Here is a 19,012-nt window from a genome sequence, read left to right as displayed (position 1 = left end):
TGGCCACTTTTTACCGGTATGCCGTACAGGCCCGTACTGGCTTACTTTCACCCCGATCTTAAAAAAAAAAAAAAATAGTGAACAGAGTTTGAGCATAGAAGTTTCTGGTTATCAGGGAATAACAGATTATAGGGGGTGCAAAGTTTGGTTTAAGATAAGGTGGCATGAAGAATACATAATCTGCAATATTCCCGATTGGGGGTAAAAGATTGATGGGTCAAAATACAGACATTGAGATATGAGGGTATGAAGTTCATAAAGTGACTATGTTCGGGTCTGGATTATAATGAGTGGATATGATGATGAGGATGGATTGACCCTCATGGGGTGAGATTTAATGTTTAGGGAGTTTATGGTTCCAGTTCATATGATCCAACGGAGAAGGTCACTTGGTCCCTTTCTCGTAGTGGGAGAAAGATGTCACTCTGGCTCACGCCTCCTGGTACTGTCGATGGCCGGTGATGTGATCGATGTAGATGTCCCTGGACCATTGGATAGCGTCTGAGACCATGAGGGGCCGCATAAGATGTGCGTAGCGTCGATCGATCACGCAGATCTGAAGCACACGCTCGTTGCAGGGGTCCCAGGTGCCCAGGGCTCCGACAATCAGGGCGTCCATCTGCACCTCATAGCCCTTCACTCTCAGGGTGTCAGCCAGGGGGGCGTACTTTTCCAGCTTACGAACTTTTACAACGTGGGTTACATTTTCTCTCCTCCTCGCTGACTTTCCATCACACTCCCAAGCCATGACCTCCCCTCTCTGCAGGGCCGGCTCTAGGCACCAGCAAAACAAGCTGGTGCTTGGGGCTGCACATTTTTAGGGGCGGCATGGCCAGCGCCAGAATGCCACCCCTAAAAATGTGCCCCAGCCGCCCTAGCTCGCCACGGCGTGCGAAACAGCTGATTCGCACGCCGCTACTCGCCCTCCCTCCCAGGCTCTCAAACCTGTGGGGGGGGAGACTCCGAGTGGCCACTGCGCACATGCTGCTTCTCCCTCTCCCTTCCTCCCTCCTAGGCTTGAGAGCCTAGGGGGAGGAGGCGGCAGGGCTGGGGATTTGGGGAAGGGGCGGAGTTGAGGCGGGCCGGGGGTGGGGTAATTAAAGAACGGTGGGGGGGCCAAAATTGTTTTTGCTTTGGGCGGCAAAAATCCTAGAGCCGGCCCTGCCTCTCTGGCTCTGAGTATTGTTCCCCTGCAGTCTCTGACTCACTGGGTTTGGCACAGCATGTGTGTGCTTGGCCTGCCCCCTCCTCTCTTATTAGTACCTGTGGGGGAAGACAGATTGTATCACCACAATGATCATGCTGTCTCTTCCAGGCACTGCCCCACACCCTGCCCCAACCCCTGTTTGACTGCTGGGTACCGACCTCACGCCCCATTGCCCCCCATCACCCCTAGATACCCTGTGCTCCAAACACCTCCACGTACACACCACGCTCCCAGCCCTTGCTCTTTTTTTTTTTTTTTTTTTGACGATGGGCAGCCCAGCCCCTTCCCGCGGCGCGGCAGCCCAGCCCCTTCCCTCGGCGCACGAGGCCAAGCCGGGGGCCGCCGGGGGCGAGCGGGCTCAGACCGAGCCGAGAGCTGAGCGAGCCGGGTCCTGGGAACGGAGCAGGCGGGGCAGCGGCTGCAGCCGGGGCCTTTGCGGAGCTGGACCGACCGGGACCGGGGCACCCGGAAGCGCCTGCACAGCGCCGGGCGGGCGGCTGCAGCGAGCGGGGCGCTGGGGACACCCCGAGCCGGCGGCGAGGGGCTGGCAGGGAGCGGGGCCGTGCTCCCAGCGAGGGAGGTGAGACGTTTCCTGGGGTCGGGGCAGGGGCTCAGCTCGGTCAGGGCTGGCACCGGGTAGCCACGTGACTGAGGGGCCGGGCATGGGATTGGGACAGCCCCGGCGAGGGGTTGGGGTGGGGAGAGGGGGCTATATGGGGGCAGGATATAGGATTAGGGTGGCCCGGAGGAGGAGAGGGGGGCTGTATGGCGGGGGCACGGGATTGGGGTAGCCTCTGGGGGCTGTATGAGGGGCAAGGCACAGGATTGGGGTAGCCTGTGGGGGGGAGAGGAGGGATGTATGGGGGAGGGGTGATGTGTGTGAGTGGGGGATAGGTTATGATATTGTGATAGAGGATAAATGATGGTTTGAGGAACAGGGAGTTGTGTTGAAATAGCCAGGGAGAAGATGATGTGAGATCAGGAAGCAAAAAAACATGGACAGCAGATGTTTCTCAGTTCCGGATGATGAAATCCCAGTTGTCACTCACCTGCCTGGGATAGTTTCTCTGATTCACACCAATATAAAATACACACACAGCTCCTTCCAAATAGCACATAAATTAAACCATATTTAACACAGTACTAGGTATATTTTATAAGAAAAATGTTGTAACATTGGAACTTTGTGTGAGGCTTTTGAGATCAAAATTTTTACAATCTACATCAAGCAAACAGAAAATGAAGACAAAGGACACAGTAGGCAAGAGTAAACAAAGATACTGAGAATTGCATTGAATGAAGTTTATAATCAATATTTTAATTGAGAATGTGGCAGATCATGGTATATAGTATGGGAAGGGAGGTCACTTGTGGAAAGCAAGGGAAAAGCAGTGACTTTTGAGGAAGAATTTGGAGGAGACTGAGAACATTTGATACTCTGAAAGAAGGATGTCATTTTGAGCAATGTGGAAAACACGTACAACAGACCATTCAACAGTTAAGCTTCCACAACAATGTTAATTCATCTACATTGTACAGAAGTATAATTTCATTTGTAATTACTGTTTTTTGCTGATAAGCACCTGTGGGTTTGCCTTCATTGGGACAGCTAGCTCAAGTGAGAGTGGCCACACTGTGAAACAACACTCGAACTACACAGAATGGTTGTATTAGCAGTTATTTGTAGTTGCTTCCCCATTACTAGCTCAGCCATCAGCAGCATTCATGATTCAACCCATAACCCTGCAAACTAGCTTGAGTTTAAAGCACAAATTAATTCAAATTGGAGGTTTGTGAATGCGGACAGGAGTTGGGATCGGGACAGTAGTTGAGTTATACTTGGGACTAACACTGTAGTGAAGACAAGCCCTATGTATGCGTTTATATTTGAGGTGGGGCCTGAACCAAAACCCGGAACTGAAGACCCTCAAATTTGGGGGAAATTCATATTAGATCCGAATTTTGCAGCTCAGGCCTGCCTCTACAGTGATATGTACAACGAATAGTACAGTGTATGTACTGTTTTTTGTTTTTTTAAAAAGAGGGAGAGAGAAATTTGATACCATATGCCTTACTGCCTATGTTGGCACACAAGGTTTGGCTTGATAACTGTTATGTCAATATAAAACTTTTGCATCAGTATGCGTGTACAGTAACTCTTAATCTCATAAACACTATTGATACTAGATTCAACTCAATGACTTCCTCAATTTCCTACGTAAAGGAACACTAAATGTTTACAGGTTCAATATTTGATCTTGCTTATTGGTCATCTAACTTGTGAGATCTTATTTCTGGGTTCTACATTTGTGTGTAAGAGGTGAGGTAGAGAAGGAGCCGCAGATTTAACTTTAAATATCTCATGCAATACTTGAGGTTTTCAATGTCAATTCTTGCTGTTCGTATATATGCATATAAGATTGTGGTATTTTTATTTATTTTTTTAAATAAAAGGTTTTCCAAGAGATTTTTCATTTGACAAATAAATAAAGATGATTTGTTTTGCAATAGCCCCTGAAAGCCCACAATCAGAATGGAGTCTCCTAAGTTCCCTGTAAGCTGCATGGCTACACAGCAGCCTATTTAGTGCTGTGCAGGAACTTAGGGAACCTGCCCTGCCAGGGCCAGGGGAAGGGTGCTGCAGGCGCCCCTCCCCGGCCCCAACTCAGCCCCAGACCTGCCGCAGCTGGGAGAGGGACACCTATCCTGCAGCCCCCGCCCTGGAGCCGCGGCGGGGAGAGGCGCCTCTCCCCGCTGAGCCCAGGTGCTGCAGCGCGGAGAGAGAGCTGGGGGGAGTCCTCTCTCCCCGCAGTAACCCTTGAGCACCTTTGTGCACCCCAGACCCCTCATCCCCAGCCCCACCCCAGAGTCTGCACCCCCAGCTGGAGTCCTCACACCCCTGCACCCCAACCCTCTGCTGCAGCCCTGAGCCCCCTCCCACACTCCGAACCCTTCAGCTCCACCCCCACCACATTAATTTTGTTATGTGCACCAATATGGAGGTGATGTGTGACACATCACCTCCATATTGGTGCACATAACAAAATTCATTCTGCACATGTGTGGGAAAAATTAGAAGGAACACTGGTCCCCATGCTGCTAGGTTTTCTACAAATACTGGAAGAGACAGCCGTTGCCCCAAAGAAGTTACAGTAGTATTTGAAACTAGACACAGGCAAGAGAGCATATCATTGGACTCCTTGTCAGACATCAGTGATATTGGAGTGTCAGTGGCATACCATCCCTATCCTTGAAGGGGCCCCAACTCTTAGCCACAGAAGACTATCTAATTGAAGCAGAGTTGAGAAGGATTCATAGAGAGAGGGAATTTTTAGCAAATAAGTTTTCTTATGTAACTAGCCTGTGGAGAATATTTTAAAAATGCATTTTCTGACATTTAGTCATAGCAGCATGCTTGTAAATGGGGAAAATGTAGTATTGTGCTCTGAGAGTTCAGTAGCTGTGCTGGAACAATCATCATGTTTTTTGTACTGGATGCATTTTATATTCCCATCATGAAAATATTCAGTTGCAGGTTGTTGTTTTTAAACTCCTTAACTGGATAGAAAAAGTAGAAAAGCTGCCCTTAGGAAAGCGCCTATTGAAAACAAAGCTTTGTTGACTGAGCAGGTTGTTCAGCTTCAACAAGTGGAGAGGGGAGAAACTTTGCTTGAGCATTTTTTATTTAATGTGAAAACATTGCTGAAGAAGGATGTACCAAGAGAAATACAACCTGTTTTACGGTATTGTCTGTAAAGTGCCTTACAAAGAGAATGAGTCACAAACAGAAGAACAAAAGAAGGTGACTAGGTGAGATTTGAAATGATAAAATGATTTAATGGCTTGGATGGAAGAGGTTCCAGCTGTATGAAGAGGTGCAGTTGAAAGTGTGCCTGACAACCATGGAGAGTTAATAGGAGGGGACAGAGGGGAAACCAATGTTAAAAGTGCGGTTTGAGAGAGGAGCTGGTCTGTGGAGAGGTTTTAAAACAAGAAGCATAGTAATTGGGATTAGTCCAAGTGAAATTATTTACAAAACAATTGTGACTTTGCACACACAGTGTAGAGAACAGGAGTACTTGTGGCACCTTAGACTACATATTGGAAAAAATGTCATTTTTCTGACTCTTACTATTTAGCAAAGCTTATGACATTTAGGAAGTGTTAGTGGATATCTAAATTCCAGCACATAAACTAGTTCAACAATACTTTTTGGTAGACTTTTAGTTATTAAGAATTTCTGTGCATTCTAATTGCCATCTGTGTCCTGCTTCCCACTCACAGAATATTTTACTACCTTAGATATTCTTTAGGGCTGTTGATTAATTGCAGTTAACTCACGCAATTAACTAAAAAAAATTAACTGCGATTAAAAAATTAATCGCGATTAATCGCACTGTTAAACAATAGAATACCAATTGAAATTTATTAAATATTTTTGGATGTTTTTCTACATTTTCAAATATATTGATTTCTATTACAACACAGAATACAAAGCGTACAGTGCTCACTTTATATTATTTTTATTACAAATATTTGCACTGTAAAAATGATAAACAAAATAAATAGTATTTTTCAATTCACTTCATACACATACTGTAGTGCAATCTCTATCGTGAAAGTGTAACTTACAAATGTAGATTTTTCTTGTTGTATATTACTGCACTCAAAAACAAAACAATGGAAAACTTTAGAGCCTACAAGTCCACTCAGTCCAACTTCTTGTTCAGCCAATCGCTAAGACAAACAAGTTTGTTTACATTTATGGGAGATAATGCTGCCTTTTTCTTATTTACAATGTCACCTGAAAGTGAGAACAGGCATTCACATGGCATTTTTGTAGCCAGCGTTGCAAGGTATTTACGTGCCAGATACGCTAAACATTCATGTGGCCCTTCATGCTTCAGCCACCATTCCAGAGGACATGCTTCCATGCTGATGATGATCATTAAAAAAATTGTGTGTTAATTAAATTTGTGACTGAACTCCTTCGGGGAGAATTGTATGTCCCCTGCTCTGTTTTACCCACATTCTGCCATATATTTTATGTTATAGCAGTCTCAGATGATGACCCAACACATGTTGTTTGATTTACGAACACTGTTACTACAGATTTGACAAAATGCAAAGAAGGTACCAATGTGAGATTTCTAAAAATAGCTACAGCACTCGACCCAAGGTTTAAGACTCTGAAGTGCTGTCCAAAATCTGAGATGGACGAGTTGTGGAGCATGCTTTCAGAAGTCTTAAAAGAGCAACACTCAGATGCGGAAACTACAGAATCTGAACCACCAAAAAAGAAAATCAACCTTCTGCTGGTGGCATCTGACTCAGATGATGAAAATGAACATGCATCGGTCCGCTCTGCTTTGGATCATTATTGAGCAGAACCCGTCATGAGCATGGATGCATATCCTCTGGAATGGTGGTTGAAGCATGAAGGGACATATGAATCTTTAGTGCATCTGGCACGTAAATATCTTGCCACGCCAGTTACAACAGTGCCATGCGAATGCCTGTTCTCACTTTCAGGTGACATTGTAAACAAGAGGTGGGCAGCATTATCTCCTACAAATGTAACCGAACTTGCTTGTCTGAGCAATTGGCTGAAGTAGGACCAAGTGGACTTGTAGGCTCTAAAGTTGTACGTTGTTTTATTTTTGAATGCAGTTATTTTTTTGTACGTAGTTCGACATTTGTATGTTCAACTTTCATGATAAAAAGATTGCACTACAGTACTTCTATTAGGTGAATTGAAAATACTATTTTGTTTTTTACAGTGCAAATATTTGTAATCAAAAATAAATATAGTGAGCACTGTACACTTTGTAGTCTGTGTTGTAATTGAAATCAATATATTTGAAAATGGAGAAAACATCCAAACTATTTAAATAAATGGTATTCTATTATTGTTTAACAGTGCAATTAATCACGATTAATTTTTTTAATCACTTAACAGCCCTAATGTACTTTATTGAACCCTTAGATCTTGTGCAGAAAGACTTTCTGATACACTCAGCTGCTGAAAAAGATTTAAGGAATAGAACCATCATACATAAAATTTTAGTTTTGTTATTTTAAATAGCCCGTATTCATGTTATCTAATATGGGCGGAAGAGTAAAATGTCAGAGTTGGACTGGAGTTTAGGAAGAAAGAGAAGGCACATATGACATTGTACAGAGAAATAGCATTTGAAAATGGATGCTTCAAACTGTATGTACCAGAAGCTTCATACTTTGTGCATTGCATCAGTTTTTAATAGAATTCAGATAGGTTTGCTTCCACTCAGTTTTTCTTCTTCTTTTTCCGTTCCTTGTTTGCCAAAGTCTTGTTAATAACATTTCCCTCTGTAGTATATTTGTCAACTGTGGCATTAAGAACTCAAACAACAAGGAGTCCGGTGGCACCTTAAAGACCAACAGATTTATTTGGTCATAAGCTTTCATGGGTAAAAAAACCCTCACTTCTTCTGTTGCATCTGAAGAAGTGAGGTTTTTTACCCACGAAAGCTTATGCTCAAATAAATCTGTTAGTCTTTAAGGTGCCACCGGACTCCTTGTTGTTAGTCTGTATCCGCAAAAACATGGCTACCCCCTGATTATTAACAACTCAGTTCGTGTACCTCTTTTGTCTTCCATTTTCCGGAAATGCAAACATAGATGGTATGCACAAACCTGTTTAACTTGAAAGAATTTACAAACTTTTTCGCCTTTTTTTATTAACTCTCTTTAATATCTTGTGGTGGGGTGCAGAACTTGAACCATAGTTAAACTTGCCCTCTGCTTTACTCAGGTCCTGAATCTGCAGTTCTCTACAATCTCACTTTTTGCAGAAATGCAGGTGTCTTGATTAAATGTTTTCCTGTTTGATATTTTTTCTGTGCAAAAACACACTGATAGTCAAATGCACTAACATTCCACTGGAGCAGAACATCTTGTCACTCAACGCTTATGTTCTAAAAGAGCCTCAACCCTGGAAATGTCAAATGAATTTAGTTTTTAGCCATCCTGAGTGCAGCAGATAATTGTCACTGTGAAGGCTGAAAATGTAACAATAGGAACAATTTGAGACTGTTTTATTTATTTTAAAATGTAACTTTCAGTAAAACAAAAAAGAAAAATAGATAGGATAGTAACAAAAGATATTTTCTTGCCAAACATTTTTGTGAATCAGTACGAAGTAGTTTAAACATTTACTCCAGCTCTCTGTTACGGCACATGAAACAGTGTTAACACACACTTTGTGTTTACTCTATGCTGTCGTTTGTGATCTACAGCCACAGACTAAGACCCTAATCTTGCAAGCTGTTACTGGTGGGCGAAAACGTGTAGCTGCATGGTGTCCCAGGTTCTGCCCACATGGTGTGTGTTGCAGGATTAGAGTCTAAAATGGAAATAAATATGCCTTCACTATTCTTTTTTTTTAAAATGTCCCTGGTTCAATCAATACTGGAGCATTTTGAGGATGCATCAGTGATTGCCAATGTTAAGTGCACCCTTATGTGTAGACAGAATTTTATGAAGATGTCACCAGCAGACTGAATTAGAGAGGTGCTGACCTACTGTAGTTTACATTGCCTGGGTCCCTAAGGACTTTATCCTCAAAAATAGAGTGTGGCTGCAATTCCTGAGGAGGCCTTTGTAAGATGTAGACTCTAAAATTGTGAATTATTATATATAAATCCGAGGGCCTGACTGAAAATTACAGTTAAAGGAACTGCAAATGGATGATAGTTAATAATAAAAGTAAGGAAATAATTATGTATTATAGGAAGAAGAAAGCAAGAATATTCATAATCTTTATAGGGCTGCTTTTGAGTACTGTATTAGTCATTTTATAACTGAGAACAAGACACTCAGATTCTTCTCAACTTGTAGTGATAATAGTCTCACTTTTACGAACCCTTAATATCAGAATGTGAAAATCACTGTTGCATTGGAATTTGTAACAAATTCATTATTTAAATCTACTTTTATAATGTTTTGGGGACTCAAGAATACAAAATAGAGTTACTGCTACTAAACCTACATGCTCTGTTTTGAGTTTTTCACAACTGCCACACAGGTTTTGTGTCTTTGTAATCTTGCTACATCCAATTTAATGTTTCTGATTTCAGTAAGACTATGACATTTTGTTACTTGGCTGAGAAAATATGAATCAATGGTAGTACAGTAACTTCTCACTTAACGTCCTCCCACTTAACGTCCTTTCAAAGTTACATCGCTGCTCCATTCGGGAACATGCTCGTTTAAAGTTGTGCAATGCTCCCTTAAAACGTTGCTTGGCTGCCTGCTCTGTCCACTGCTTGTAAGATTCTGTGGAAGAGCGGTGACTTTACAAGGGAGCATTGCACAAGTTCCTCTTAGGACGTGGGGCGGGGGGGGAGCAGGAATGTGGCTGCTCCAGAGTGGGGGTGGGAAGAGGTGGGCCTGGAGTGGAGCGGGGACAGGAAGAGGTGGGCCTGGAGCTTCCCCCGGCAAAGTTGGTGCCTGTTCTTCCCTGGGGAAGCTGCTGCTGCGAAAGTGTTTCCTAGCGTCCTTGCCTGCAGCGAGCTGTGCCTGTGTGGGGTAAGCCAGGGGCACTTCCCAACCACAGTACAGTACAGTGCTGTACAGTATATAATGCCTTTTGTCTGCCCATAAAAAATTTCCTTGGAACCTAACCCCCCGCATTTACATTAAATCTTATGGGAAAAATGGATTTGTTTAACATCGTTTCACTTAAAGTTGCATTTTTCAGGAACATAACTACAATGTTAAGTGAGGAGTTACTGCAGTAGTATGATGTTTAGTGTTGGTAGCTCAGTTAATTGGCAGGAAACTTCATGGTAAATCAGTTAGTTTTATTTAGTGTTGTTATAGTCATTTGTAACTTTAACTGGCCCCTTTCTGCTTCCCACAACTTGTTAGCATGAGTGATTACTTGCATTGCACTTTGCCTGTTCATCTGTGTAATATAGAATCATAGAACTGGAAGGGACCTCGAGAGGTCATCTAGTCCAGTCCCCTGCTCTCAAGACAGGACTAAGTATTATCTAGACCAGGGGTCGGCAACGTTTGGCACGCTGCTCGCCAGGGTAAGCACCCTAGCAGGCTGGGCCAGTTTATTTACCTGCTGACGCGGCAGGTTCGGCTGATTGCGGCCCCCACTCGCCGTCCTAGGCCAATGGGGGCGGCGGGAAGCGGCACGGGTGAGGGATGTGCTGGCTGCGGCTTCCCACCGCCCCCATTGGCCCGGGACAGCGAACCATGGCCAGTGGGGGGCCGCGATCGGCCGAACCTGCCGCATCAGCAGGTAAATAAACTGGCCGGGCCTGCTAGGGTGCTTACCCTGGCGAGCCGCGTGCCAAACGTTGCCGACCCCTGATCTAGACCATCCCTGACATGTTTGTCCAACCTGCGCTTAAAAATCCCCAATGATGGAGATTCCACAACCTCCCCAGGCAATTTATTCCAGTGCTTAACCACTCTGACAGTTAGGAAGTTTTTCCTAATGTCCAACCTAAGCCGCCATTGCTGCAATTTAAGCCCATTGCTTCTTGTCCTATTCTCAGAGGTTAAGAAGAACAATTTTTCTCCCTCCTCTTTGAAACAACCTTTTATGTACTTGAAAACTGTTATCATGTACCCCCTCAATCTTCTCTTCTCCAGACTAAACAAACCCAATTTTTTTTCAATCTTCCATCATAGTTCATGTTTTCTAGACCTTTAATCATTTTTGTTGATCTTCTCTAGACTTTCTCCAATTTGTCCACCTCTTTCCTGAAATGTGGCGCCCAGAACTGGACACTTCAGTTGAGGTCTAATCAGTGCGGAGTAGAGCGGAAGTATTATTTTTCATCTTACTTACAATACTCCTGCTAATACATCCCAGAATAATGTTTGCTTTTTTTGCAACAGTGTTACACTGTTGACTCATATTTAGCTTGTGATCCACTATGACCCCCAGATACCTTTCTGCAGTACTCCTTCCTAGGCAGTCATTTCCCATTTTGTATGTGTGCAACTGATTGTTCCTTCCTAAGGTACTTTGCATTTGTCCTTATTGAATTTCATCCTATTTACTTAGACCATTTCTCCAGATCATTTTGAATTTTAATCCTATCCTCCAAAGCACTTGCAACCCCTCCCAGCTTGGTATCGTCCACAAATTTTATAAGTATATGCTCTGTGCCATTATCTAAATCATTGATAAATATATTGAACAGAACCAGATCCAGAACTGATCCCTGTGGGACCCCGCTCGTTATGTCCTTCCAGCATGACTGCGAACCACTGATAACTACTCTCTCTAGGAATGATTTTCCAACCAGTTATGCACCCACCTTATAGTAGCTCCATCTAAGTTGTATTTCCCTAGTTTGTTTATGAGAAGGTCATGCGAGACAGTATCAAAAGCCTACTAAAATCAAGGTATACCACCACATCTACCACTTCTCCCCATCCACAAGGCTTGTTACCATGTCAAAGAAAGCTATCAGGTTGGTTTGATACAAACTGTTCTTGACAAATCCATGCTGACTGTTATTTATCGCCTCATTATCTTCTAGGTTTTTGAAAATTCATTTCTTAATTATTTGCTCCATTATCTTTCCGGGTGCAGAAGTTAAGCTGACTGGTCTATAATAGCTGGGGTTGTCTTTATTTCTCTTTTTATAGATGGGCACTATATTTGCCCTTTTCCGCTTTTCTGGAATCTCTCCCATCTTCCATGACTTTTCAGAGATAATTGCTAATGGCTCAGATATCTCCTCAGTCAGCTCCTTGAGTATTCTAGGATGCATTTCATCAGGCCCTGGTGATTTGAAGACATCTAACTTGTCTAAGTAATTTTTGACTTGTTCTTTCCCTATTTTAGACTCTGATCCTATCTCATTTTCACTGGTATTCACTATGTTAGACGTCCAATCGCCACCAACCTTCTTGGTGAAAACCAAAACGAAGTCATTAAGCACCTCTGCCATTTCCACATTTTCTGTTATTGTCTTCCCCCCTCATTGAGTAATGGGCCTACTCTGTATTTGGTCTTCCTCTTCTAATGTATTTGTAAAATGTTTTCTTGTTACCCTTTATGTCCCTAGCTAGTTTGATCTCATTTTGTGTCTTGGCTTTTCTAATTTTGTCCCTACATACTTGTGTTATTTGTTTATATTCATCCTTTGTAATTCGATGGAGTTTCCACTTTTTGTAGGATTCTTTTTTGAGTTTTAGATCATTGAAGATCTCCTGGTTAAGCCAGGGTGGTTTCTTGCCATACTTCCTATCTTTTGCAGTGGGATAGTTTGCTCTTGTGCCCTTAATAATGTCTCTTTAGAAAACTCAGGTAGTTGGTAGGTGAAATCCCACTGGAAGCAAGTCTAAAGGGAAAAACAATTGAAGACAGTTGGCAGTTTTTCAGAGTCTGCCCTCTTGAAATCCATTGTCTTTATTGTTCTGTTCTCCCTCCTACCATTCCTTAGAATCATGAACTCTACCATTTCATGATCACTTTCACCCAATCCAAACAGCAAAAATTAAGATGTTTGTACACCAATGCGAGGAGCCTAGGTAACAAAATGGAGGAACTAGAGTTACTGGTGCAGGAAGTGAAACCAAATATTATAGGGATAACAGAAACATGGTGGAAAGTAGTCATGACTGGAGTACAGGTATTGAAGGGTATGTGCTGTTTAGGAAAGACGGAAATAAAGGCAAAGTTGGTGGAATAGCATTGTGTATATCAATGATGAGGTACACTGTAAAGAAATAAGAAGTGATGGAATGGATAAGACAGAGTCTGTCTGGGCAAAAATCACATTGGGGAAGAAAGCTACTAGGGCCTCCCCTGGGATAGTGCTTGGGGTGTGCTATAGACCACCGGAATCTGATTTGGATATGGATAGAGACCTCTTTAATGTTTTTAATGAAGTAAATAATAATGGGAATTGTGTGATCATGGGAGACTTTAACTTCCCAGATATAGACTGGAGGACAAATGCTAGTAATAATGATAGGGCTCAGATTTTCCCGGATGCGATAGCTGATGGATTCCTTCACCAAGTAGTTGCTGAACCAACAAGAGTGGATGACAACCTTGGTTCGAGCGATCATGAGCTAATTCAGTTCAAACTAAATGGAAGAATAAACAAAAATAGATCTGTGACTAGGGTTTTTGATTTCAAAAGGGCTAACTTTAAAAAATTAAGGAAATTAGTTAGGGAAGTGGATTGGACTGAAGGCGGAGGAGGCCTGGAATTAGTTCAAGTCAAAGTTGCAGAAACTACACCTCTACCCCGATATAACACGAATTTGGATATAAAGCAGTAAAGCAGCGCTCCGGGGGAGGCGGGGCTGCACACTCCGGTGGATCAAGGCAAGTTCGATATAACGCAGTAAGATTTTTTGGCTCCCGAGTACAGTGTTATAATCGGGGTAGAGGTGTATCAGAAGCCTGCCTCCCAAGAAAGGGGGGAAAATTCATAGGCAGGAGTTGTAGACCAAACTGGAGGAGCAAGCATCTCAGAGAGGTGATTAAGAAAAAGCAGAAAGCCTACAAGGAGTGGAAGATGAGAGGGATCAACCAGGAAAGCTACCTTATTGAGGTCAGAACATGTAGGGATAAAATGAGAAAGGCCAAAAGCCATGTAGAGTTGGACCTTGCAAAGGGAATTAAAACCAATCGTAAAAGGTTCTATAACCATATAAATAAGAAGAAAACAAAGAAAGAAGAAGTGGGACTGCTAAACCCTGAGGATGGAGTGAAGGTTAAGGATAATCTAGGCATGGCCCAATATCTAAACAAATACTTTGCCTCAGACTTTAATGAGGCTAATGAGGAGCTTAGGGATAATGGCAGGATGACAAATGGGAATAAGGATATGGAGGTAGATATTACCATATCCGAGGTAGAAGCTAAACTCGAACAGCTTAATGGGACTAAATTGGGGGCTCAGATAATCTTCATCCAAGAATATTAAATATTAAACATGAAATTGCAAGCCCATTAGCAAGTTTTTTTAAATTAATTTGTAAACTCAGTGGTTGTATCGTATGACTGGAGAATTGCTAACAAAGTTTCTATTTTTAAGAAAGGGGAAAAAATTGATCTGAGTAACTACAGGCCTGTTACTTTGACATCTTTAGTATGCAAGGTCTTAGACAAATTTTTGAAGGAGAAAGTAGTTAAGGACGTTGAGGTCAATGGTAATTGGGACAAAATACAACGTGGTTTTACAAAAGGAAGATTGTGCCAAACCAACCTGAGCTCCTTCTTTGAGAAGGTAACAGATTTTTTAGACAAAGGAAATGCTGTGGATCTAATTTACCTCGATTTCAATAAGGCATTTGATACGGTTCCACATGGGGAATTACTAGTTAAATTGGAAAAGATGGGGATCAATATGAAAATTGAAAGGTGGATAAGGAACTGGTTAAAGGGGAGACTACAACGGGTCAAACTGAAAATGAACTGTCAGGCTGGAGAGAGGTTACTAGTGGAGTTCATCAGGGATCGGTTTGGGGATCAATCTTATTTAATCTTTTTATTACTGACCTTGGCATAAAAAGTAGGAGTGTGGTAATAAAGTTTGCGGATGACACAAAGCTGGGAAGTATTGCCAATACCGAGAAGGACCAGGATATCATACAGGAAGATCTGGATGACCTTGCACTTTTCACTATTAAATTACATCCTATTACTATTACTCCAATTTACAAGTTCATGCATTTAGGGATTAATAACAAGAATTTTTGTTATAAGCTGGGGACTCATCAGTTGGAAGTAACTGAGGAGGAGAAGGACCTCGGCGTATTGGTTGATCACAGGATGACTATGATCTGCCACTGTGGTGTGGCTGTGAAAAAAGCTAATGTGGTCTTGGGATGCATCAGGCGAGGTATTTCCAGTAGGGATAGGGAGGTGTTAGTACCGTTATACAAGCCACTGGTGAGACCTCATCTGGAATACTGTGTGCAGTTCTGGTCTCCCGTGTTTAAGAAGGATGAATTCAAACTGGAACAGGTACAGAAAAGGGCTACTAGGATGATCCGAGGAATGGAAAACCTGTCTTATGAAAGGAGACTCAAAGAGCTTGGCTTGTTTAGCCTAACCAAAAGAAGGCTGAGGGGAGATATGATTGCTCTCTATAAATATGTCAGAGGGATAAATACCAGGGAGGGAGAGGAATTATTTAAGCTCAGTACCAATGTGGACACAAGAACAAATGGATATAAACTGGCCATCAGGAAGTTTAGACTTGAAATTAGACAAAGGTTTCTAATCATTAGAGGAGTGAAGTTATGGAACAGCCTTCCAAGGCGAGCAGTGGGGGCGAAAGTCATATTTGGCTTCAAGACTAAGCTTGATAAGTTTATGGAGGGGATGGTATGATGGAATAGCCTAATTTTGGCAATTAATTGATCTTTGATTATTAGTGGTAAATATGCCCAATGGCCTGTGATGGGATGTTAGATGGGGTGGGATCTGAGTCACTACAGAGAATTCTTTCCTGGGTGTCTGGCTGGTGAGTCTTGCCCACATGCTCAGGGTTTAGCTGGGGTTTATTTGGGGTTGGGAAGGAATTTCCCTCCAGGGCAGATTGGCAGAGGCCCTGGAGTTTTTCGCCTTCCTCTGTAGCGTGGGGCACGGGTCACTTGCTGGAGGATTCTCTGCACCTTGAAGTCTTTAAACCAGGGGTCAGCAATCTTTCAGAAGTGGTGTGCCGAGTCTTCATTTATTCACTCTGATTTAAGGTTTTGTGTGCCAGTAATACATTTTAACATTTTTAGACAGTCTCTTTCTATAAGTCTATAATATATAACTAAACTATTTTTGTATGTAAAGTAAATAAGTTTTTTAAAATGTTTAATAAGCTTCATTTAAAATTAAATTAAAATGCAGAGTCCCCCTCCCCCCCCCCCCCGACTGGTGGTGAGGACCCAGGCAGTGTGAGTGCCACTGAAAATCAGCTCGTGTGCTGCCTTTGGCACGCGTGCCATAGGTTGCCTACCCCTGCTTTAAATTATGATTTGAGAATTTCAATAGCTGAGACATAGGTTAGGGGGTTATTACAGGAGTGCGTGGGTGAGATTTTGTGACCTGCATTGTGCAGGAGGTCAGACTAGACGATCATGATGGTCCCTTCTGACCTTAAAGTCTATGAGTCTAAGTTGCCTTCCACTTTCAAATTCTCAACCAGTTCCTCCCTATTTGTCAAAATCAAATCAAGAACAGCCTCTCCCCTAATAGCTTTCTCCACCTTCTGAAATAAAAAATTGTCTCCAATACATTCCAAGAACTTGTTGGATAATCTGTGCCCTGCTGTGTTATTTTCCCAACAGATGTCTGGGTAGTTGAAGTTCCCCATCACCACCAAGTCCTGTGTTTTGGATTATTTTGTTAGTTGTTTAAAAAAAGCCTCATCCACCTCTTCTTCCTGGTTTGGTGGTCTGTAGTAGACCCCTACCACGACATCACCCTTGTTTTTTACCACTTTTATCCTTACCCAGAGACTTTCAACAAGTCTGTCCCTTATTCTGTCTCAACCTCAGTCCAAGTGTATACATTTTTAATATATAAGGCAACACCTTCTCCCTTTTTTCCCCTTCCTGTCCTTCCTGAGCAAGCTGCACCCTTCTATACCACTATTCCAATCATGCGTATAATGTTGTCATGCGTATATAATGTTGTCACAATGCTTTCTCTATTATCTTTTAATTTGGGCACTCCTTGTTTCAGTATTCTCTTCTTGCACTCACCACTTCTCTTTTTAATATTCCTGAAACAGTGTTTCTCAGACTGTACAGCTGGCCTTTCTGGAGAAGTTTCACAAAATGATGTGTAGGTGAGCTGTAGTAGGTGTGGGAAGAGGAATACAACAATTCAGCTTGAACTATTCAAATCTAATGGAGGATATTGAATAATTTTGGATAATCAGAACACTGTCAGTGTGACTGATAGACACAGGAGCAAGGAGCTCAGAGTCAGATGACTGAAATTTGGATAATCATGGTCAACTGTAGTCGGTGTTTAGTTCTTGCCAAAAATAGAACCCAGGATTATTTTGTACTGACTCCTCCATATATGATATCTCTCTCCATAGCGGCCCAATTGAAAATGACCCAGCAAAAAAGGATCAGCCTGCCTGCATTCACATCATTGAGATATATTTCCCAAAACAATTTATCTCCTAATTTCCCCCCACAAAATACTTATGTAACAATAAAAACAGGTTTGCAGCAGGAGAGGCCTCACTACTTTTTCAGCGTTTCAGAAAGAAATGCTGTGAGAGCTAGCAGAGCTGAGCGCAGAGTATTGGGCTTCCTGATAGACAGTAGGCCAAATGTTTATTCCTGTGGAAAATGTAAGTAAATAAACTTTGTTTCGGGGGTTTTCTGTGACGATCAGGGTAGGACTGAATCTTATTCCTTCATAAGCTGTATAGCACCAGTGAAGGTGCTCACATTGCTACTGCAGCAACTGCCACAGCCTTTGCACTCTCCTCCAGTTGAAGTTGGCAAGTCATGGAATCCTTTCAAAATCCTTTGAGTGGTATGGTATGGGGAGTCATCACATATCATTGTTCTATGGCACGCAGGAGGGACTAAGTTCTCCTGTGCAGCATCTCTGTAGCTGGGACTCGCACTCAGGGTATGTCTACACTACGGGATTAATCCGAATTTAGATAATTCGGATTTGAGATACAGGTTGTATAAAGTCGAAATGAGTGCGGCCACACTAGCACAGTAATTCGGTGGTGTGCGTCCAAGTACCGGGGCTAGCGTCGATTTCTGCACCGTTGCACTGTGGGTAGCAAATCCATAGCTATCCCATAGTTCCCGCAGTCTCCCGCGCCCATTGGGATTGTGGGTTAAGATCCCAGTGCCTGATGGGACAAAAAACATCGTCGCAGGTGGTTCTGGGTACAGTCTCACTTCCTCCCTCCCTCCCTCCCTGCATGAAAGCAACGGACGGCAAACAACCATTTTCGCGCCTTTTTTCTTGGGTGGGTGAACACTGCAGACTCCATACCACGGCAAGCACGGAGCCCGCTGAGGTCAAGACAGCACTCATGAATATTGCAAACACCTCGCGCGTTCTCGTGGAGTTTATGCTCAGCCAGGACCAGAAAAACGAGGAGAGGAGGCAGCGGCGGCGGCAGCATGATGAGGACATGGACACAGACACGGATACAGAATTCAGTGAAACCACAGGCCCCGGTGCTTTGGAGATCATGTTGTTAATGGGGCAGATTCTATCCATGGAACGCCGATTCTGGGCCCGGGAAACAAGCACAGACTGGTGGGACCGCATAGTGTTGCAGGTCTGGGACGATTCCCAGTGGCTGCGGAACTTTCGCATGCGTAAGGGCACTTTCATGGAACTTTGTGACTTGCTGTCCCCTGCCCTGAAACGCCAGAATACCAAGATGAGAGCAGCCCTCACAGTTGAGAAGCGCGTGGCGATAGCCCTGTGGAAGCTTGCAACGCCAGACAGCTACCGGTCAGTCGGGAATCAATTTGGAGTGGGCAAATCTACTGTGGGGGCTGCTGTGATGCAAGTAGCCAAAGCAATCACTCAGGTGCTGCTACGAAAGTTAGTGACTCTGGGAAATGTGCAGGCTATAGTGGATGGTTTTGCTGCAATGGGATTCCCTAACTGTGGTGGGGCAATAGACGGAACCCATATCCCTATCTTGGCACCGGAGCACCAAGCCACCGAGTACATAAACCGCAAGGGGTACTTTTCAATGGTGCTGCAAGCACTTGTGGATCACAAGGGACGTTTCACCAACATCAACGCGGGCTGGGCGGGAAGGGTTCATGACG

The 19,012-nt window shown here is 43.3% G+C and overlaps 1 protein-coding gene across 1 annotated transcript in view; it reads left to right on the top strand.

Moving 5' to 3' along the window:
- Window positions 1-1,524: 1,524 nt before the first annotated feature.
- Window positions 1,525-19,012, top strand: part of SLC35A3 (solute carrier family 35 member A3) — a 36,945-nt gene continuing 19,457 nt past the window's right edge. Inside the window, exon 1 of the mRNA XM_034779535.1 lies at window positions 1,525-1,787. The gene's annotated coding sequence lies outside the window, so the exon portion shown is untranslated. The remainder of the gene's footprint in view (window positions 1,788-19,012) is intronic.

This window comes from Trachemys scripta, chromosome 8 (genome assembly GCF_013100865.1).
Source record: "Trachemys scripta elegans isolate TJP31775 chromosome 8, CAS_Tse_1.0, whole genome shotgun sequence".
Lineage (NCBI taxonomy): Eukaryota > Metazoa > Chordata > Testudines > Emydidae > Trachemys > Trachemys scripta.
The sequence above is the reverse complement of the archived record's forward strand: the minus strand, read 5'-3'. Positions and strand labels throughout refer to the sequence as shown.